Source organism: Aquarana catesbeiana, linkage group LG01 (genome assembly GCF_042186555.1).
Source record: "Aquarana catesbeiana isolate 2022-GZ linkage group LG01, ASM4218655v1, whole genome shotgun sequence".
Classification (NCBI taxonomy): domain Eukaryota; kingdom Metazoa; phylum Chordata; class Amphibia; order Anura; family Ranidae; genus Aquarana; species Aquarana catesbeiana.
Genome location: NC_133324.1, coordinates 321,209,225 through 321,232,122, shown reverse-complemented (window position 1 = coordinate 321,232,122; position 22,898 = coordinate 321,209,225).

The window sequence follows — 22,898 nt, the reverse complement described above, 5'->3', positions numbered from 1 at the left end:
CATCAATGCAAACTAGCTCCATAGGCCCTTGACTTTGAAATGTCTTTAAATGTCCCATGGGTGCAGCTCTGACTGGAAAGGTCTTCCTTTGGATGCACAGTAAACAGGAGTGGCAGTAGCTCTCTACTTGGGCTCTCATGTTAGGCCAATAGAACCTATCTCTGATTAACCTAAAGGTCCTATCTGGGCCTAAGTGTCCATGTTCATCATGAAGCACAACCAGCACAGCCTATCAGTGAAATAGCTGACACTTTTTTTCGGAGTCTTCAAAGGGGCCCCTCCTGTACAACAGTCCATCCCTCATCTGTAGTTGGTTCCTGGTGCACTATTTTAGCACCCACAACAGCACTCTTCAACAATAGGCCAGGAATTTGTTTGGTCAATGCTTCTATAGCCAAGTGACATAGAGAGTCCTTACTCTGATCCTTGCTCCTATGGATTTAACGCCGACAGCCCCTTTGAGCCTCTGGGCAGTGCCTTGACACTCCTTCAGCTGTCACATAAGTCCAGTCTTCTGACTCTCTAACTCAGGGGGGTCAAACTGGCAGCCCTCCAGCTGTTGCGAAACTACAAGTTCCATCATGCCACTGGGAGTCATGCTTGTAACTGTCAGCCTTGCAATGCCTCATGGGCTGGAGAGCCGCCAGTTTGACACCTGTGCTCTAACTAATCTGCGAGGCCTTAGAGACAAAGCATCAGCATCTCTATTCCCGACCCCAGGTCGATACTTCCAACTGAACTGAAAACCAGACAAGGCCGCCAACCATCTATGCATACCCCCCAACTTTTTGAGATGGGAATGAGGGACACCTATCAGCAAAAGTATTCAGGCATAGGACACACCCCTTGACACACCCTCTTAAAGGAGAATTGTACAAAAAAAACTAAATTGGTGAAACCCACAAGTGCTTTTTTTACCACTTCAATTCCTTTATATTGGCTTTTGGAATTTAAAAATGCAGTAATTGAGAAATTGGATGAAAGGTTTAGCACTGGGAAACACTTTGAACGATAAAAGTGCATTTTATATACAACTATATAGATCACACCAAAATGAGGGACAAATGAGGAGTAATGAGGGACAGGGGGACATTGCTCCAAATCAGGGACAGTCCCTCAAAATCAGAGACAGTTGGGAGCTATGATCTATGCCCAGTGGCTGTCACGTACCTGATGGCGAGCCTGACGTGTAGAGGAAGGCCTCCCGTACAACTCCGGCTCAAGGGCCGCTGATAGTGGAACAGCTGGCGCTGGAGCACGGTGAGGTAAGAGTGCCTATGGAAGTCCCGAAGTCTGAGCAGGAAGTTGCCGGAACACACAGGTGGACGCTGGACTTGACTGAAAGCAGACAGGAGAGTCGCTGGATCACTGGCAGGTCTCGGCAGCAGAGAGACAGATCAGATGACTTGGCTGGCAGGAACGTGGTCAGGTCACAGGCAGATTCGGCAACAGGTAGGCAGATCAGGTACAAACAGCAGGCAGGAGAGAGGTCAGGTCACAGGCAGGTTCGGCAGCAGGTAGGCAGATCAGGTACAAACAGCAGACAGGAGAGAGGTCAGGTCACAGGCAGGTTCGGCAGCAGGTAAGCAGATCAGGTACAAACAGCAGGCAGGAGAGAGGTCAGGTCACAGGCAGGTTCGGCAGCAGGTAAGCAGATCAGGTACAAACAGCAGGCAGGAGAGAGGTCAGGTCGCAGGCAGGTTCGATAATCGGAAGTCAACACAGGTAGCAAGAATTCAGGTACACGCTGTAGACCAAGCAGCAACCAGCCAGTACTAAGTCCGTGTTTAAATAGGCCGTCTGGCGCCAGTTCTGATGACAGGCGTGCGCGGACGCGCGCGCACGCGGACGCGCGAACGCGCGGACGCGCGATCGCGAACGCGCGCACTCGCGAACGCGCGATCGCGCATGCGCGATCGCGTATTCGCCGATGCGCCCGTAGTTGTTCTGAGAATCCCTTGCTGGCGCCTGCGCACAGGCGTATGCTTGCAAGCATTAGCTGTATTCTGCGGATGACTTCCCTGACATTGCCCCCCCCTTACGGGCAGCCTCCGGATGCCCAGTTGGTTCCTCTTCAGGGGATGACTGCGGAAGAAGGCACGTATTAAGTCCATAGCATGTACATTTCGCTCTGGTTCCCAGGAGTTCTCCTCCGGTCCATAACCTCTCCACTTGATCAGATATTGTAATTGACCCCTTCTCCTTCTACAGTCCATAATCGCTTCCACCTCGAACTCCTCATCTCCACTGACCATCACCGGTTCGGGTGGTCTAGACTCTCGATTAGGAAAGGGGTCAGGCAATGCGGGTTTTAACAAAGATACATGAAATACCGGATGTATGCTGAGGGATTCTGGTAGGGATAGCTCGTAAGAAACATCATTAATCCTTCTCCTCACAGGAAATGGCCCAAGGAATTTAGGGGCCAACTTCTTTGACGGGCAGGCCAGTCTCAGATTTGTTGTTGCCAACCAAACCCGGTCTCCTGGTTGCAGAAAGAGTTCCCCTCTCCTCTTCCTATCGAAAGCTCTTTTATTATCCTGTTGAGCCTTGGTTACGGTTTCCTTCAACAGCTTGTTATTGCGATTGAAGAAGTCTACAGTGCTTTGGACAGCCGGTACTGAAGATTCAGGGACAAGGTCAGGCAAAAAGGTGGGATGGAAGCCATAATTAGAGAAGAATGGGGATTGCTTGGTGGCTGCATGACAGGAGTTGTTATATGCAAACTCGGCCAAGGGTAAGAGAGACACCCAATCATCCTGCACAAACGAAGTGAAACAGCGGATGTACTGTTCCAGCGTCTGATTGGTCCGTTCAGTCTGACCGTTAGACTGCGGATGATATGCGGATGACATGGAAAGTTTAATTCTTAAAGCTTCACACAGTGCCCTCCAAAACCTTGAAGTAAATTGGGTTCCGCGGTCAGAGACAATGTCGATGGGTACCCCATGGAGTCTAACGATTTCCTTAATAAATACTCGAGCAGTCTCAGCAGCAGAGGGTGTACCCTTCAAGGGTAGGAAATGAGCCATCTTAGTTAGCCGGTCTACTATGACGAAAATGGCTGTACAGTCTTCAGAGGGAGGTAGCTCAACTATAAAATCCATGGAGATCATGGTCCACGGCCTGTCAGGCACGGGTAAAGGTCTGAGCAAACCCCACGCCTTATTTCGGATGTTCTTACTCCGGATGCAAGTAATGCAGGTGTCTATATATTCTTTGCAGTCCTTCTCCAAATTAGGCCACCAAAATGTGCGTTGCATTAAGTTTATTGTTTTGCGAATGCCAAAGTGACCTGCTAGAGGGTGATCATGGCAGAGTCCTAGAACTGATAAACGGACTGCTTCTGGGACGAAGACCTTGTTCCCTTTCCAAAGAAGTCCATCTCTTGCCTGTAGCGTCTCCCCGACAGGATCAGGGGAGACTGCGGACGCCTGCTTCAACTGGGACATGAGATCGGACTGAAGTAACAGAAAATTTCCTGCTGGTAGGATGGTGTCAGGTACTGGTAAGACCTTTGGATCCTCGAACATGCGTGATAGCGCATCAGGCTTGACGTTCTTTGATCCGGGTCTATAGGTGATGTGGAACAAGAACCTTGAAAAAAAAAGTGCCCATCGGGCCTGTCGAGGTCTTAGTCTTTTGGCAGTCCTTAAATATTCAAGGTTCTTGTGGTCTGTATAAATCAAAATTGGATGAGCGGCTCCTTCTAACAAATACCTCCACTCTTCCAGGGCGGCCTTTATGGCAAGAAGCTCCCGGTCTCCCACGTCGTAGTTTCTTTCTGCTGGGGCAAGTTTTCTGGAAAAGAAAGCTACAGGGTGGACTAGATCCTTGGGACCTTGGCGCTGAGACAGAACTCCCCCGACTGCATTTTCGGAAGCATCTACCTCCAGAATGTAAGGTAGTGCCGGATCTGGGTGGCTTAGTACAGGGGCAGTTGTAAACAGTCCTTTAAGAGTTTCAAAGGCAGCCTGGGCCTCGGGAGACCAGCGGAAACGAGCACCCTGTTTGGTAAGTTGGGTAATTGGTGAGATGATAGCTGAAAAGTTCTTGATAAATCTGCGGTAAAAGTTAGCAAACCCAATGAACCGCTGGATCCCCTTCTTATCAGTGGGCGCAGGCCAGGTCAGGATTGCAGACACTTTTTGAGGGTCCATTTCAATTCCTCCGGTAGAAATGATCAAGCCCAAGAACTGGATACTCTGCCGCTCGAACTCACATTTCTCGGGTTTGGCATAGAGTCCATGTAAGCGGAGACGGCAGAGAACATTCTTGACATGCTCCCGATGGTCAGCAAGGGAGGTAGAGAACACCAGGATATCATCTAAATAAACAATAACGAAAATGTCCAGGTAGTCTTTGAAGACGTCATTGATGAAGTGTTGGAAGGTGGCCGGGGCGTTACACAAGCCGAAGGGCATGACGAGATACTCGTAGTGGCCAAAACGAGTACGGAAGGCGGTTTTCCACTCATCCCCCTGGCGTATGCGGATGAGGTTGTAGGCTCCCCTCAGATCAAGTTTAGTAAAAATAGTAGCAGAACGAAGTCTTTGGAAAAGCTCAGGAACCAAGGGAAGAGGATAACGGTTCTTCACCGTAATCTTGTTCAGGTCCCGGTAATCTACACATGGCCGTAGTGAATGGTCCTTCTTCTCCACGAAGAATATTCCCGCCCCGGCAGGTGAGGTAGAAGGGCGAATGAAGCCTTTCTGGAGGCTCTCATCAATATATTCCTTTAGAGCTGCTAATTCTTTCTCAGACAGTGGGAAAATCCGACCAAATGGAATAGCAGCCCCAGAAAGGAGCTCAATGGGGCAGTCGTACGCCCTGTGTGGAGGTAATGTGTCTGCTCCCCGCTTGCTGAAGACATCAAGGAACTCGTGATAGGCCTCAGGCACCTTTTGGCAGAGCTCAGCATCAACGTCCATACACAACAGGGTGGTGGGTGCAGCAGTGGGATTGGACAGGCAATGCTTCTGGCAGTAAGATGATTGATACTTGATACTGCCTGATTTCCAGTCCACCGCCGGATTATGGGCCTGTAGCCATGGTAGACCAAGAATGACGGGGTACAGAGGTGAAGAAATGGCATCTAGCCGCAAAAGTTCCTTATGACCAGTAGAGGTCGTAGTTAACAGTGGGGGGGTCTCCTGGTTCACCAATCCGGACTTTATACGGGAGCCGTCAGCCAGAAATACGGTAAGTCCCTGCTCTTTGGATTGAAGAGGGATACCTTGTTTGACAGCAAATGCCAGATCAATAAAGCAACTGCACGCCCCCGAGTCCACAATTGCAGTAGCTGACACACTTCTCCCTGGGAGCTGAAAGGTAACAGGAAGTGCCAATTGAGCAGAAGTTGCTGGAGGAACCGCCTGACTTGCTGGAGAAGCCGGAAAGGATCCGCGTCCCTTAGCAGGACAAGTCCGTACATAGTGACCCGCTCTGCCGCAGTAGAGGCAGAAGTTGCCTTGAAGACGTCGTGTCCGTTCCTCAGGGGACAGCGACGGGCGAATCAAGCCTAGCCGTGTGGGTGTTACGGTTCCTAATGCGGGAGAGGCCGGCCTGACAGATGTTGGCTGAACAGGAACTGCTGACTTCTCCCGTCTGCGCTCTCGCAGACGACGGTCGATCTGGATAGATAATGTGATTAAGTCCTCCAGGGTACTTGGAGCACCCACACGAGCTAACTCGTCTTTTAAGTCCTCCGATAACCCCAGGCGAAACTGATGTCGCAGAGCAGCGTTATTCCAGTGGGTATCTGCACTCCAGCACCTAAAGTCTCTTATATAGTCCTCGACCGCTCTGCGGCCTTGTCGGAGTGCATGGAGAGAGGACTCGGCAGTAGTGGTTAGTAGAGGGTCCTCGTATATCTTGGACATTGCTTGGAAAAAAGAGGGCATAGTATTTAGTTGGGAGTCCTTCTTTTCCAACAGACGATGAGCCCAAGCTTGGGGTTCACCTTGAAGTAGGGATATGATGAACCCCACCTTTGTAGTCTCTGCAGAAAAAGTCCGTGGCTGAAGTGAAAAGTACAGCTGACAGGCATTGCGGAATGCTCTGAACTGGGTCCAATCTCCAGAAAATCTGTCAGGATTAGGTACTCGTGGTTCTGGGGATGTCATCATTGCAGCGGGAATGGCTGAAGAGAGCTGGACTTGCACGTGCTCCACCAGACGCACATATTTCTCCTGCAGGGACTTGACCGCTTGAGTAAGGCCTGTGAGACATTGGCAGACTTCATGTAGGGGAGAGATTCCTCCTGCAGGCTCAGTCATGGCTGCTTGGTACTGTCACGTACCTGATGGCGAGCCTGACGTGTAGAGGAAGGCCTCCCGTACAACTCCGGCTCAAGGGCCGCTGATAGTGGAACAGCTGGCGCTGGAGCACGGTGAGGTAAGAGTGCCTATGGAAGTCCCGAAGTCTGAGCAGGAAGTTGCCGGAACACACAGGTGGACGCTGGACTTGACTGAAAGCAGACAGGAGAGTCGCTGGATCACTGGCAGGTCTCGGCAGCAGAGAGACAGATCAGATGACTTGGCTGGCAGGAACGTGGTCAGGTCACAGGCAGATTCGGCAACAGGTAGGCAGATCAGGTACAAACAGCAGGCAGGAGAGAGGTCAGGTCACAGGCAGGTTCGGCAGCAGGTAGGCAGATCAGGTACAAACAGCAGACAGGAGAGAGGTCAGGTCACAGGCAGGTTCGGCAGCAGGTAAGCAGATCAGGTACAAACAGCAGGCAGGAGAGAGGTCAGGTCACAGGCAGGTTCGGCAGCAGGTAAGCAGATCAGGTACAAACAGCAGGCAGGAGAGAGGTCAGGTCGCAGGCAGGTTCGATAATCGGAAGTCAACACAGGTAGCAAGAATTCAGGTACACGCTGTAGACCAAGCAGCAACCAGCCAGTACTAAGTCCGTGTTTAAATAGGCCGTCTGGCGCCAGTTCTGATGACAGGCGTGCGCGGACGCGCGCACGCGCGAACGCGCGCACTCGCGAACGCGCGATCGCGCATGCGCGATCGCGTATTCGCCGATGCGCCCGTAGTTGTTCTGAGAATCCCTTGCTGGCGCCTGCGCACAGGCGTATGCTTGCAAGCATTAGCTGTATTCTGCGGATGACTTCCCTGACAGTGGCATCCAACTTGGCTGAAGACAGCAAGTATGTCAGAGGATTGTTATCCATTTTCATCACAAACACAGCCCTGTACAGATAATCTCTCAGCTTGTCCACTACAGCCCACTTTAGAGCCAGGAACTCTAACTTGTGCACAGGATAGTTCTTCTCAGACGTGTTCAAACTTTGGCTCACGTGGGCTATTGGTCTGAGCCCACCATCCTGTTTCTAATACAAGACTCCGCCCAATCCGTCTCGGCTGGCATTCCCATGAAGTTCATATGGCTTGGCCTGATCTGCATAGGCAGTACAGGTGCTTCTGTGAGGCTTCTCTTCACATTAAGGAGTCCATTGTTTTTGTATAAACTCCCTTGACTTCTAAGCCCCATATTTCACTGGACTCCTACACCGGAGCCTACAACCTTCACCCTCCGCCTCAGTCTGAAGCAACTTATTAAGTGGCCGGACGATCTTCGCAAAGTTCCCCACAAACCTCCAATAATAGAAGCAAAACCCAAGGAAAGATCTCAATTCTGTCACAGTCCTTGGTCGAGACCAAGTAGTGACCTCCTCCAGCTCCTTTGAGTCTGTGGCGATGCCCTTGGCAGAGACAACATGTCCTAAGTAGGTGACAGAAGTCTGGTAGAACTGGCACTTTTCTAATGACAACTTCAACCCTTCTTCGTGAAGTCTTTCAAAGACTTTCTCAAGTCTTCCTTCATGCTCTCCTAAGGTCCTCCCAAAGACAATGATGTCATCCAAGTACACTGGGACCTTCTCAACTGCTGGAAGGTGGCTGGTGCTCCTGACAATCCCTGAGGCATCCCGTTGAGCCTGTAGAACCCCAGCGGGCAAAGAAATGCCATCTTCTCTCTATCATCTGGGTGCATTGGTATCTGGTAGTACCCACTCTTCAAATCCAGCACACTGAACCACCTCGCCCCAGATAGACACCGAAGGGTATCTTCAATATGAGGGGTTGTATACAGATCAGGAATAGTCCTCCTATTCGAAGTCTGGTAGTCGATGCACATCCGCAGTATCCCGTTCTTCTTCCTCACTACCACCGTAGGGGAAGCGTAAGGAATTCTGGACTCCTGGATGACTTCTTCAGCTCAGCCAGCTGCTCCCTGACATCTTCCAGATCACTGAGGTGTACTTGCTTGGCCCTCTCTCTGAACGGTTTATCTTCCTGCAACCGAATCCTTTGCTGAGCAAGCTTAACACATCAAAGTTGTTCCGGGAGAACACCTTCTCCCACTTCAACAACTGATCTCAGACTCTTCCCTTCCACTCAGGAGGTAACATTTCGGAGGAAGAAAGGAGCTCTTTTCTCATTTTTCTGTTATCTTCCCTCCCAGCCATCTCTGCTGGGGTCACTGGAGTAGCTGAACTCACTAGCCCAATCAAAATGTGAGCCCCTAACGTAACTGGTTGATCTGTGACATTCTGGAGACTGACTGGCACCGTCCCTCCATTCCTGGACAAGGCTTTGATGGGAATAATCCAGTTCAACCCCGGCTTTGACTGGTTGCGCCTCTGTCTCCAAGACAACAAAAGGGCTTGGCTGATCCCAAGTCAACTTGACAATAGTCTTCATACAGACTATCTCCCCTGGCTGCAATACCTTTTCCTTGGCCCCCAGTCTCTATAGTCTTCCCATCCCTTTAACTGGGGCGCTCTGTTCTTGAACCACTCGCTTGAAGGTTTGTAGTTGGGGGTGTATTTCCCTAAGCACTGAGTCTTCCTCCTCAGCCAATAGGACCAATAGCCTTCTCACCAGGTCAGTGTTGGTCCCAATTAGCATATAGTTCTATTCAGCCCTCGGGGCCTAGGACACACGACAGCCAAGGTGTCGAACATTTCCATCTTCGTGGCCACATATGGCCCAAAAGCGATCTTGATTGAATGTATCCATCATAGGGGAATTTCTCAGTCCCAATTCCCCAGATCTCCAGCTTTTCCAGCTTACACAGGGAAATGTGCTTCAAAATGTGCTCCAGTGCACAATAGTGTTTTGGTATAGATGCCTTCCACTTGTACTGACACAATGGGGGAAGGCCCTATCAGTCTTTTTGGCAGAACAGCTCGCTTTTTTAGAGAGAGCTAGATTCCCTCCTTCCGTTACTAACAGCTGAGAAGACCTAACAGTGGCCTTAGGGGGTGGGGAAGCATTGACTCTCTGTGCCCGTTTTCCCAATTTAAATGGCTTGTTGTCCAGCTCGGGTGAGGGTGCAACTACATGCCCTGAGGCCTTCTTCTGGCGCTGCGGGTTGATCTTCCCATTCTTTCCAGCTTTGGAGCTCTTGACCTTGTCAGGGTTCTCAGCTGGCTCCTTCACTGAGACCCTTTGAGGTTTCCTACCTTTTGAGCAAAGAAAAGCTTCTGTAAAGCTTTCACCACTTCGGCCATAACATCTGGTTCAGCCTTCTTCTGAGGGCACTGTGCTTTGAAATGCCCCAGTTATCCACAGCAGATTCACTTCCTTGAATCAGGCTTCGCCATCTGCGTATTAGTCTGCGCTTCTAATGCTTGTAGCAAAGTTTGCTGCATCTTATCCTGAGTTTGAACGACTTGAGTAAGTAACTCAACTGGGGCCACCTCAGCGACAGACTTGAAAATAGTGGAGCTGAAGTATTCCTCTGCCTCCTCATCACTGTGCTCCACTCTTTTTCACCTAAGTCATCCAAGCTGACACCTTCTCTGCTTTGGGATTGGATCTTGACAGTTCCTTAGATCCTTGATTTTTTTCATTTAACAAGGCCTCTTCTTCCCTCACTTCTTTCACCAGTTCGGGATAAGTAGGGACCACTTCTCCTGAGTAGTAGTCTCAACACAATCAGGTTTGTCAGCATCACAGGGATCAATTCCCTTTTTCAGAATGATCTGGTGTAAGATCCGATCCACTCTGACAACATAATCAGACAGTCTCTCACCCTTGCTCTAAAAAGTGTGCTAAAATTTGTACATTAGGTCAGGGAGTTTTTCCACTCTGCCATACACAGCACACAGGGCTTCTCAGACTATGGATTACATCTGCTGCGGGGCTTCTAACACTTTCGCTTATAATCTGTCTTTTCACCACCTCTGGCAAGCTCCACTCTTCCACTGCTTGTATGGCCTGATCCATCCAGCATTTGAATACTTCCTCTTCACCAGGGGTTGGAATCCACCCTGAGCAGAACTAAAGCTTCCAATATTCTTGATGGGCTGAAGCTGTACTATTCTTCACTACACTCTTGCTCATGTCAGTATAGAAAGAGGCAGGCGGCAAACCGGCAGCAGGTACATCAGCTTCCTCCAACACTGGGCTTAGTGACCCAACTGTAAGTGATCCTTTTCCAGGTCCCCTGCCAGCAGTAATGATATTACTTGAACCGATATCCCTTCCACCAAGCTCACAACATCCTTCAGGAAACCAGTCGGTATAGCCACTATCCATTATTCAAGGCACGGGTGCAATCTAAGCTGTACTCGGTTCTCATATCAATGAGATGGGCCTCTTATTCTGGAACGGCCTTCCACACCAGCTGCCGCACTTCCCTCTCCGTCCCTTTGACTCTGGGTATCTCCACCACTGTACACAGCTCCAACCGACTGCTTTGCTCTTGACCCCAAGTGGCTGCTACAGATGAGTCCATCCTTCCTTCAACTCTTGACTCATCACACAACTTGCTAGGCCAACCCATAAATGTAGCACCACCCCCTTGAAGATGATTGACCCCAAGGATTGCCCTGACCTTGCAAGTCTCCCGACACCTCTGGGTTTGGACATTTCTGAATGACAATGCACAGACACCAAACTGCACTAAAGTAATCAAGTGTTGTTTTACTTAACGTTCTTAAAACAGGTAGAGAAATAATGGTTTACGCTATAATTTCAGACTCTTACTTTAGGTACATATAAGCAGTTATGCAATGTAAAGAGAGACTAATAAAATGAACAGCAAAAATAGTAGACTCTTATGCCCCGTACACACGGTCGGACTTTGTTCGGACATTCCGACAACAAAATCCTAGGATTTTTTCCAATGGATATTGGCTCAAATTTGTCTTGCATACACACGGTCACACAAAGTTGTCGGAAAATCCGATCGTTCTAAACGCGGTGACGTAAAACACGTACGTCGGGACTATAAACGGGGCAGTGGCCAATAGCTTACATCTCTTTATTTATTCTGAGCATGCGTGGCACTTTGTCCGTCGGATTTGTGTACACACGATCGGAATTTCCGACAACGGATTTTGTTGTCGGAAAATTTTAGATCCTGCTATCAAACTTTGTGTGTCGGAAAATCCGATGGAAAATGTGTGATGGAGCCTACACACGGTCGGAATTTCCGACAACAAGGTCCTATCACACATTTTCCGTCGGAAAATCCGACCGTGTGTACGGGGCATTATAGAACCTATGATGCCAGGGACAAAAGGGGGAACAATTACCTTTTTCTCTATCAGACTGCTTCCTCAAACTCCTGGTGTCACAGGCCCCCAACCTCTGAGAACAAATATCAACATTAAATTATCAGAAGTTCCAGGATAGACCCCTGTAGCTGGTTTCTGACCGCACACCTTTGTGTCGCTGGGATTCAGCATGATCTGTGTCTAGGACGAAGAAGGTGACCTCTGATTGTCACTCAGTCGACAGCAAGCTGGCGATGGTGCTCCGCACATCCATCCATCAAAGAGCTTTCCACACTGACTAGGCCGAGGCTCGTGACCCTCCAAGCGTACGGGCCCCTGCTCCCATCTGAAGGCCATGGTCCCAAGAGACCGACTCCTCCCCAACACAGGCTATGTATCACTTCTCCCAGCATTCTGTTCTCTCCCTCCAGCCAGCTGCAACTTGTAGTCTGTGACGATCCATCCACAGTGTAAATTTGGCTCTTTGGACTACATGTCCAAAGATCCTTTGTTCTTCTGTCGGGTCTCGCTCTGTATTCAGGATATGACATTATAGGGACTAAGTCGAGTGCTGGAGGGAACAGCCTCACTGTGGCTAATGTTGTAGAGTGTCCCCTTCGATGACACAAGCAATTTAGCCAGCACCTGGCTACACAGGTAAAAAGTGCAAGACCTAGCATCAAGCAATAGAACACTTCAAAGTTGCAGAACTAAGTAAAGTTAACACTGGCCCATAACAGGATGAATTAACTAAACTCAAGTTTTAACTGAGATAATAATGAGCAGGTTCAGGCCCAGTTAATGCAATGATAATTTTCTTGAGTGCACTCTATACTAATACCCAATATGGGGGTATATGTAAGTGTTCCTGAGCAGGGTACACATAGATGGTGGGGTCTAAAGGACCTGGTGCCTGAATGTTAGTGTTGGCTGGCTTGCGATGGGGCCTTTTTCTGGGTGGTGCACAAGAATCTGTCTCTTGAAGGGTATGTGGTGGATAGCAGCAAGGCTGCTAAGTAACGGGCAGTCTATTGGAACTGGGTGTAGCGAGGGGTTAAGTGTGGTATCTCCTCTCACCACTCCTAGCAAGCAATGAGTCTTGTTCCACATGCTTGGCAGTTAGCGGTTCCAGACATCAAGTCCGGGAGGCTCAGTCCCTCAGCTTTAGTTCACACATGTGGGTTAGTCCTAGAAAAATGCTGGCAAACTCAGAAGCAGGTCTGTCCTCCTTCTGATATAGGCAGTCAGGCACCAGCAGCAAGTCCTCTTTGTGTGACTCTCTCTCCCTGATACAACTGTGGCACGTCTCACAGCTGGTCCTCTTAGCTCAGCTTCTCCTCAGTATCTTGATTTTGCCCTGGAAAAGCAGCCCTGTCTCGCCTCCTCTAGGTACAGAGATTTGTGGGAATTGAAGTCCACAACCTGTTAACTTCCAATAACAAGTATGGTGCAGCGCCCCATTGAAGCCACAATTCCCATCATCCATAGTGATTGCACAGTGAGTCCTCTTTCCTCTTCTGGTTTTGACTCCCCCTGCCCTCTGATTGGCTCCCTGTCACTGTTGCAGAAGGGGAGGGTGAAGGAGCAAGCGGAGGATGATTACAGAGTCGCTCTCACACAGATCCTGGCAGGGAGTGAGCAGGGGAATGTATCCGCATGCACAGGCACAAAGTCTTAGTGCAGCACAGCCATTCCTGTCAGCAGCAGTAAAGAGGGGATAAGAATCACAACCTCCTCACACAGACAGCTCTGCAGCACACCGTTGGGGAGGAAGAGGATCACAAAGCCAGCTGCATAACTCTCCCTCACACAGCAGCTCGGGGAAGGGAGGATTATCGGCTGCAACTGGCTACACAGGATAAAAGATTTGTATTATTTGTAGCATCCTTATATACATTATAAATAGGATTTGCTGCCACCTTCAGGTAATTGGACACTGGAATAAAAACAAGACAGGCAGTCCTCTTCTGGGCAAACCCCTCCTGGCAAGGCTTCAGTTTTTTGCTAGTGTCTGAAGGTAATGGTCACAGCTGTGCAGCTCACTGGACAAAAATAGCTAGCTTCTCAATGGTTTCATCTGGGATTGGGAGAATAGCTTTTTACGGATCCATATCCTCTGACTTATCATTGCTCATCACTAGGGATGAGCTTTGAGTCGAACGTAAGTTCAACAGTGAATTTTATGGGGCAAATTTGAGTGTCCCATAATGCACTGCAAGACAGCAGTGCATTGCTGTATGATGATTGGCCAAAGCATACACCTGACTTGCATGCTTTGGCCAATCACAGCACGCTCCTCAGCAAGAGCCATATTTGGCCAAAGGCAGGGTGCCAATCATGGCTCAGGGGGACTAAGTCCACACTCCACACTATATAAGGCTGCTTACACAGCACCCGTATAGTATGTTATAGTGGACGGAAATAGAGAGATTGAGCTAGATTAGGCAGTCAGGTTAGTTAGCGGCAGTGTAATTGATATATATACATAGTCAGAGTAGTATATATATATATACAGTATCTCAAAAAAGTGAGTACAGACCTCACATTTTTGTAAATATTTTATTATATCTTTTCATGTGACAACACTGAAGAAATGACACTTTGCTACAATGTAAAGTAGTGAGTGTATGGCTTGTATATCAGTGTAAATTTGCTGTCCCTTCAACATAACTCAACACACAGCCATTAATGTCTAAACCGCTGGCAACAAAAGTGAGTACACCCCTAAGTGAAAATGTACAAATCGGGCCCAATTAGCCATTTTCCCTCCCCGGTGTCATGTGACTCATTAGTGTTTCAAGGTCTCAGGTGTGAATGGGGAGCAGGTGTGTTAAATTTGGTGGTATCGCTCTCACTCTGTCACTCACCAAGGTCAACCAAAGAAGCTGAGTGCACGTGCTCAGCGTCATATCCAGAGGTTGTCTTTGGGAAATAGATGTATGAGTGCTGCCAGCATTGCTGCAGAGGTTGAAGGGGTGGGGGGTCAGCCAGTCAGTACTCAGACCATATGCCGCACACTGCATAAAATTAGTCTGCATGGCTGTCATCCCAGAAGGAAGCCTCTTCTAAAGATGATGCACTAGAAAGCCCGCAGTTTGCTGAAGGCAAGCAGACTAAGGACATGGATTACTGGAACCATGTCCTGTGATCTGATGAGACCCAGATAAACTTATTTGGTTCAGATGGTGTCAAGCGTGTGTGGAGGCAACCAGATGAGGAGTACAAAGACAAGTGTGTCTTGCCTACAGTCAAGCATGGTGATGGGAGTGTCATGGTCTGGGGCTGCATGAGTGCTCCTGGCACTGGGGAGCTACAATTCACTGAGGGAACCATGAATGCCAACATGTACTGTGACATACTGAAGCAGAGCATGATCCCCTACCTTCGGAGACTGGGCTGCAGGGCAGCATTCCATGACAATGACCCCAAACACACCTCCAAGATGACCACTGCCTTGCTAAAGAAGCTGAGGGTAAAGGTAATAGACTAGCCAAGCATGTCTCCAGACCTAAACCCTATTGAGCTTCTGTGGGACATCCTCAAACGGAAGGTGGAGGAGCGCAAGGTCTCTAACATCCACCAGCTCCATGATGGCGTCATGGAGGAGTGGAAGAGGACTCCAGTGGCAACCTGTGAAGCTCTGGTGAACTCCATGCCCAAGAAGGCTAAGGCAGTGCTGGAAAATAATGGTGGCCACACAAAATATTGACAATTTGGGCCCAATTTGGACATTTTCACTTAGGGGTGTATTCACGTTTGTTGCCAGCGGTTTAGACATTAATGGCTGTGTGTTGAGTTATTTTGAGGGGAAAGCAAATTTACACTGTTATACAAGCTGTACACTCACTACTTTACATTGTAGCAAAGTGTAATATCTTCAGAGTTGACACATGAAAAGATATAATAAAATATTTACAAAAATGTGAGGGGTGTATTCACTTTTGTGAGATACTGTATATATATATATATATATATATATATATATATATATATATATACTCTGCATTCAGCGTAGCCTACTGTATATATACAGTGTAAATTCTATATTCAGTCAGTACAGGCAGTGTATTTGATATATACAGTATCTCCCCACAATTTTTGTAAATATTTTATTATATCTTTTCATGTGACAACACTGAAGAAATGACACTTTGCTACAACGTAAACAATGTAAACTAGTGAATGTACAGCTTGTATAATGCCCCGTACACACGGTCGGATTTTCCGACAGAAAATGTGTGATAGGACCTTGTTGTGGGAAATTCCGACTATGTGTAGGCTCCATCACACATTTTCCATCGGATTTTCCGACACACAAAGTTTGAGAGCAGGATATAAAATTTTCCGACAACAAAATCCGTTGTCGGAATTTCCGATCGTGTGTACACAAATCCGACGCACATAGTGCCACGCATGCTCAGAATAAATAAAGAGATGAAAGCTATTGGCTACTGCCCTGTTTATAGTCCCGACGTACGTGTTTTATGTCACCGCGTTCAGAATGATCGGATTTTCCGACAACTTTGTGCCAAGTTTGAGCCAACATCCGTCGGAAAAAATCCTAGGATTTTGTCGTCGGAATGTCCGATCAATGTCCGACCGTGTGTACGGGGCATAACAGTGTAAATTTGTTGTCCCCTCAAAATAACTCTGTCTTAACCTGCTGGCAACAAAAGTGAGGACACCCCTAAGTGAAAATGTCCAAATCAGGCTCAAAGTGTCAATATTTTGTGTGTCCACCAATTTTTTCAAGCACTGCCTTAACCCCTTTGTGCATGGAGCTCACCAGAGCTTCACAGGTTGCCACTGGAGTCCTCTTCCACTCCTCCATCACGACATCACAGAGTTGGTGGATGTTGGAGATCTTGCGCTCCTCCACCTTCCGCTTGAAGATGCCCCACAGATGCTCAATAGGGTTTAGGTCTGGAGACATGCTTGGCCAGTCCATCACCTTTACCCTCAGCTTCATTAGCAAGGCAGTGGTCATCTTGGAGATGTGTTTGGGGTCGTTATCATGTTGGAATACTGCCCTGCGTCCCAGTCTCTGAAGGGAGAGGATCATGCTCTGCTTCAATATGTCACAGTACATGTTGGCATTCATGGTTTCGTCAATGAACTGTAGCTCCCCAGTGCTGGCAGCACTCTTGCAGTCCCAGACCATGACAGTTCCATCACCATGCTTGACTGTAGGCAAGACACATTTGTCTCTGTACTCCTCACCTGGTTGCTGTCACACACGCTTGACAACATCTGAACCAAATAAGTTTATCTTGGTCTCATCAGACCACAGTACATGGTTCCAGTAATCCTTAGTCTGATTGTCTTCAGCAAACTGTTTGGGGGCTTTCTTGTGCATCATCTTTAGAAGAGGCTTCCTTTTGTGATGACAGCCATGCAGACCAATTTGATGCAGTGTGCGGTGTATGGTCTGAGCACTGACAGGCTGACCCCCCCACCCCTTTAACCTCTGCAGCAATGCTGGCAGCACTCATATGTCTATTTCCCAAAGACAACCTCTGGATATTTGACGCTGAGCACCTGCACTCAACTCTTTTGGTCGACCATAGCGAGGCCTGTTCTGAGTGGAACCTGTCCTGTTAAATCGCTGTATGGTCTTGGCCAATGTGCTGCAGCTTCAGTTTCAGAGCCTTGGCAATCTTCTTATAGCCTAGGCCATCTTTATGTAGAGCAAAAATTCTTTTTTTTTTAGATCCTTAGAGAAATCTTTGTCATGAGGTGCCATTTTGAACTTTCAGTGATCAGTATGAGAGAGTGAGAGCGATAACACCAACACACCTGCTCCCCATTCACACCCGAAACCTCGTAACACTAACAAGTCACATGACACTGGGGAGGGAAAATGGCTAATTCGGCCCAATTTGGACATTTTCACTTAGGGGTGTACTCATTTTTGTTGCCAGCGGTTTAGACATTAATGATTGTGTAATAAGTTATTTTGAGGGCACAGCAAATTTACACTGTTATACAAGCTATACACTCACTACTTTACATTGTAGGAAAGTGTCATTTCTTTAGTGTTGTCACATGAAAATATATAATAAAATGTTTATAAAAATGTGAGGGGTGTACTCACTTTTGTGAGATACTTTATATATATATATATATATATATATATATATATATATATATATACATACAGTGGGGACGGAAAGTATTCAGACCCCCTTAAATTTTTCACTATTTGTTATATTGCAGCCATTTGCTAAAATCATTTAAGTTAATTTTTTTTCCTCATTAATGTACACACCGCACCCCATATTGACAGAAAAACACAGAATTGTTGACATTTTTGCGGATTTATTAAAAAAAGAAAAACTGAAGTATCATTTGGTCCTAAGTATTCAGACCCTTTGCTCAGTATATAGTAGAAGCACCCTTTTGATCTAATACAGCCATGAGTCTTTTTGGGAAAGATGCTACAAGTTTTTCACACCTGGTTTTGGGGATCCTCTGCCATTCCTCCTTGCAGATCCTCTCCAGTTCTGTCAGATTGGATGGTAAACGTTGGTGAACAGCCATTTTTAGGTCTCTCCAGAGATGCTCAATTGGGTTTAAGTCAGGGCTCTGGCTGGGCCATTCAAGAACAGTCACAGAGTTGTTGTGAAGCCACTCATTCGTTATTTTAGCTGTGTGCTTAGGGTCATTGTCTTGTTGGAAGGTAAACCTTCATCCCAGTCTGAGGTCCTGAGCACTCTGGAGAAGGTTTTCATCCAGGATATCCCTGTACATGGCCGCATTCATCTTTCCCTCGATTGCAACCAGTCGTCCTGACCCTGCAGCTGAAAAACACCCCCACAGCATGATGCTGCCACCACCATGCTTCACTGTTGGGACTGTATTGGACAGATGATGAGCAGTGCCTGGTTTTCTCCACACATACCGCGTAGATTTAAGGCCAAAAAGTTCTATCTTGGTCTCATCAGACCAAAGAATCTTATTTCTCAACATCTTGGAGTCCTTCAGGTGTTTTTTAGCAAACTCTATGCGGGCTTTCATGTGTCTTGCACTGAGGAGAGGCTTCCGTCGAGCCACTCTGCCATAAAGCCCCGACTGGTGGAGGGCTGCAGCGATGGTTGACTTTCTACAACTTTCTCCCATCTCCCAACTGCATCTCTGGAGCTCAGCCACAGTGATCTTTGGGTTCTTCTTTACCTCTCTCACCAAGGCTCTTCTCCCCCCGATAGCTCAGTTTGGCTGGACGGCCAGCTCTAGGAAGGGTTCTGGTCATCCCAAACGTCTTCCATTTAAGGATTATGGAGGCCACTGTGCTCTTAGGAACCTTAAGTGCAGCAGATTTTTTTTTGTAACCTTGGCCAGATCTGTGCCTTGCCACAATTCTGTCTCTGAGCTCTTCAGGCAGTTCCTTTGACCTCATGATTCTCATTTGCTCTGACATGCACTATGAGCTGTAAGGTCTAATGTAGACAGGTGTGTGGCTTTCCTAATCAAGTCCAATCAGTATAATCAAACACAGCTGGACTCAAATGAAGGTGTAGAACCATCTCAAGGATGATCAGAAGAAATGGACAGCACCTGAGTTAAAGATATGAGTGTCACAGCAAAGGCTCTGAATACTTAGGACCATGTGATATTTCAGTTTTTCTTTTTTAATAAATCTGCAAAAATGTCAACAATCCTGTGTTTTTCTGTCAATATGGGGTGCTGTGTGTACATTAATGAGGAAACAAAGAACTTAAATGATTTTAGCAAATGGCTGCAATATAACAAAGAGTGAAAAAATTAAGGGGGTCTGAATACTTTCCGTCCTCACTGTATATATACAGTCAGACTAATATATATAGATAGATAGATAGATAGATAGATAGATAGATAGATAGATAGATAGATCTATATCTATATACTCTGCATTCAGCGTAGCCTATATATACAGTGTAAACTCTATATTCAGTCAGTACAGGCAGTGTATTTGATATATACAGTCTACTAGTATATATATATATATATATATATATATATATATATATATACACTCTGCATTCAGCGTAGCCTATATATACAGTGCATTCAGCGGTGTACAGTAGATAATACAGTGCAGGCGGTGTACACAGTATATAATACAGTGTGTACAGTTTCAAATACACTTCAGGCGGTGTACACAGTATATAATACAATACCCATCATGTAGTGCAGTTCAGAGTATAAAGTGCAGTCCGTATAGTATATATATACTGCAGTTCAGAGTATATAGCGCCCTCAGTGTAGTATATATAATACAGTGCAGGATATATAATGCAGTGTATAATATATAATATAGTGTATTGAAGTGGTTAAGGGGAGCCCTATGACAGAATTAAGGAAAAAACGGCATGGGTTCCCCCCGAGGTCTGGTATGGATATTAACGCATGCTGTTTTCTTTAATGATTTTTTATATATATTGCTGGGAGCTGGCAAAACATTACAGCGTGAGTAATTTTAAATTACATTTTTTCATTTAGAAAGGTCATTTTGCTGTAGTACTTTTCTAAACATGGGAAAAATGTGCTACTTTACAGGCAGACCAAGGGAACCCCCTAGGCACGATATTTAAAGGAATATTTCATTTTTATTGTTTCACTTTAAGCATTCCTAAAATCACTGCTCCTGAAAAAACTGCCATTTTAAAAACTTTTTAATGCATTGATACATGTCCCCTGGGGCAGTCCCCGGGTCCCCAAACACTTTTTATGGCAATAACATGCATATAAACCTTTAAAATGAGCACTTTTGATTTTTCGCATTCATGTCCCATAGACTTTAACGTGTGTTCGCATGTTTGCACAAATATTTTGTCTGTTTGCAAGTTCTGGTGCGAACCGAACCGGGGGTGTTCGGCTCATCCCTACTCATCACAATAGTACCCCTGTCTCGCACCAGACGGTGTCATTGCAACACTGGACAGGTTTGTTAGGACCAGGAATCCTCAAGTGTTTGTGATGTTCTGGTGACACCGGTGGACTAGTTCTTCCTACAGACGTGTCTAAAAGTTTTGAGAATGACACAAATATTCAGTTTTTGGATCTTTTTGTCAGATGTTACTATGATTTACAGAAGTATAATTACAAGCATTTCACAAGTGTCAAAGGCTTTTAGTGACAATTACATTAAGTTTATGCAGAGTCAATATTTGCAGTGCTGATGTTTCTTTTTCCCCCTGCAATTCACCCTGGCATGCTGTCAATCAACTTCTGGGCCACATCCTGACTGATGGCAGCCCATTTCTGCATAATCATTGCTTGGAGTTTGTCAGCATTTTGGGGTTTTTTTTGTTCACCCGCCTCTTGAGGATTGACCACAAGTTCCCAATGAGATTAAGGTCTGGGGAGTTTCCTTGCCATGGACCCAAAATTTTGCTGTTTTGTTCCCCAAGCCACTAAGTTATCACTTTGCATTATGGCAAGGTGCTCCATCATGCTGGAAAAGGCATTGTTCTTCACTAAACTGTTTTTGAAAGTGTGGGAGAAGTTGCTCTCGGAGGATGTTTTTGTACCATTCTTTATTCATGGTTGGGTTCTTAGGCAAAATTGTGAGTGAGCCCACTTCCTTGGCTGAGACGCAAACCCACACATGAATGGTCTCTGGATGCTTTACTGTTAGCATGACACAGGACTGATGGTAGCACTCACCCTTTCTTCTCCGGGCAAGGTTTTTTCCGGATGCTCCAAACAATCAGAAAGGGAATTCATCCAAGAAAATTACTATACCCTAATCCTTAACAGCCCAATCCCTGTACCTTTTGCAGAATATCAGTCTGTCCCTGATGTTTTTTCTGGAGAGAAGTGCCTTCTTTGCTGCCCTTCTTGACACCAGGCCATCCTCCAAAAGTCTTCGCCTCACTGTGCATGCAGATTCCCTCACACCTTCCTCCTGCCATTCCTGAGCAAGCTCTGCACTGGTGGTGCCCCGATCCCTAGACATGTGCATTAGTTTTCGTCCGAATGCATTTTCGTCCGAATTTCAGGTATTTTCGTTATCTTTTTAACAAACGATAACGAAAGTGCAGAATCCAAAAAACGAAAGATCCGACATAAACAAATGCTTTATTTTCGTTTTCGTTGCTACAACAGTTCGATATAGATAGGAGATTCGACATGATGATGACAATAACAATCTATGTCCATCAAACCTGTGGTCGAATGTGCCTAACCTTAACTCTATTAGTCCAAGATTATTCTACATATAGAGAAAAGATTCGACATAGAGAGAAAAGATTCAACGTAGAGGAGAAAAGATTCGACGTAGGGGAGAAAAGATTCGACGTAGGGCAGAAAAGATAAATAAAAATAATGATGATGATGAATGTTATTGGCTGATTGTAACCAAAGAGGAGGAGCAGTAAAATAGCTAGAACTAAGTACACACGTACTTTGGCTTATGGAGTCTGTTGAAAGTTCTAAGAAGATTTGACGGAGCAGGTGAACTATACGGCGTCGTACAGTTTAGCTGCTCCGTCGAATCTTCTTTGAACATTCGACAGACACCATAAGCCTTCAATGACAGATTCGACCTTAATTTGGATTTTCGGATGAATGCAATTTTTCTCGAAAAACGAAATAAATAAAAACGAATTTCGGGAGTAACTAAATAAATGTATTTTTCGGACGAAAACGAAATTCAAAACGAAATATTTCAGTGTGCACTACCGATCCCACAGCTAAATCAACTGTAGGAGATTGTCCTGGTGCTTGCTGGACTTTCTTGGGCGCCCTAAAGCCTTCTTCACAAATGCAGTGGAAACATTTTTTATAGGATTAAGTTCATTTTCATGGCAAAGAGGGACTTTGCAATTAATTTCAATTCATCTGATCACTCATAACATTCTGAAGTATATGCAAATTGCCATTACAAAAACTGAGGCAACAGACTTTGTGAAAGTTAATATTTCTTTAAACTTTTGGCCACGGCTGTACTCTATGCCTTTCTGCCATTGCAGCTACCTCTTCTGCTTTTAGGCATTTAAGTGGAAGAATTCCAGTAATTCTATTTCCTCTGGCCTAGCCCATGAGAACTTGGTACATCATTTTTCTGAACATATTGATGGATCAACCCCAGACTCTTCCAGTCCAAACGGACATGTCTTTTTTCCTTAAGATGGTCTCTTTATTCCATCTCAACCAGGAAATTCTGTTACCGCCTTTTCATCTTAAGCCTCAGAAACCAGGAGACAAGACACTTCACATCTTGGATGTGGTTTGTGCTATCAGGTGTCAACTGAAATTGGCTGCTGCTATTTGGCAGTTGGATTCCCTCTTTCTGCTTCCTGAGTGTCCAAACAAATGTTACACAGCTTCCAAATCTACCATTCTTGTTGGATCCATCAGCTTATTTTCTAAACTTTTGACAAAAAAGAGAAAGTTTCACCC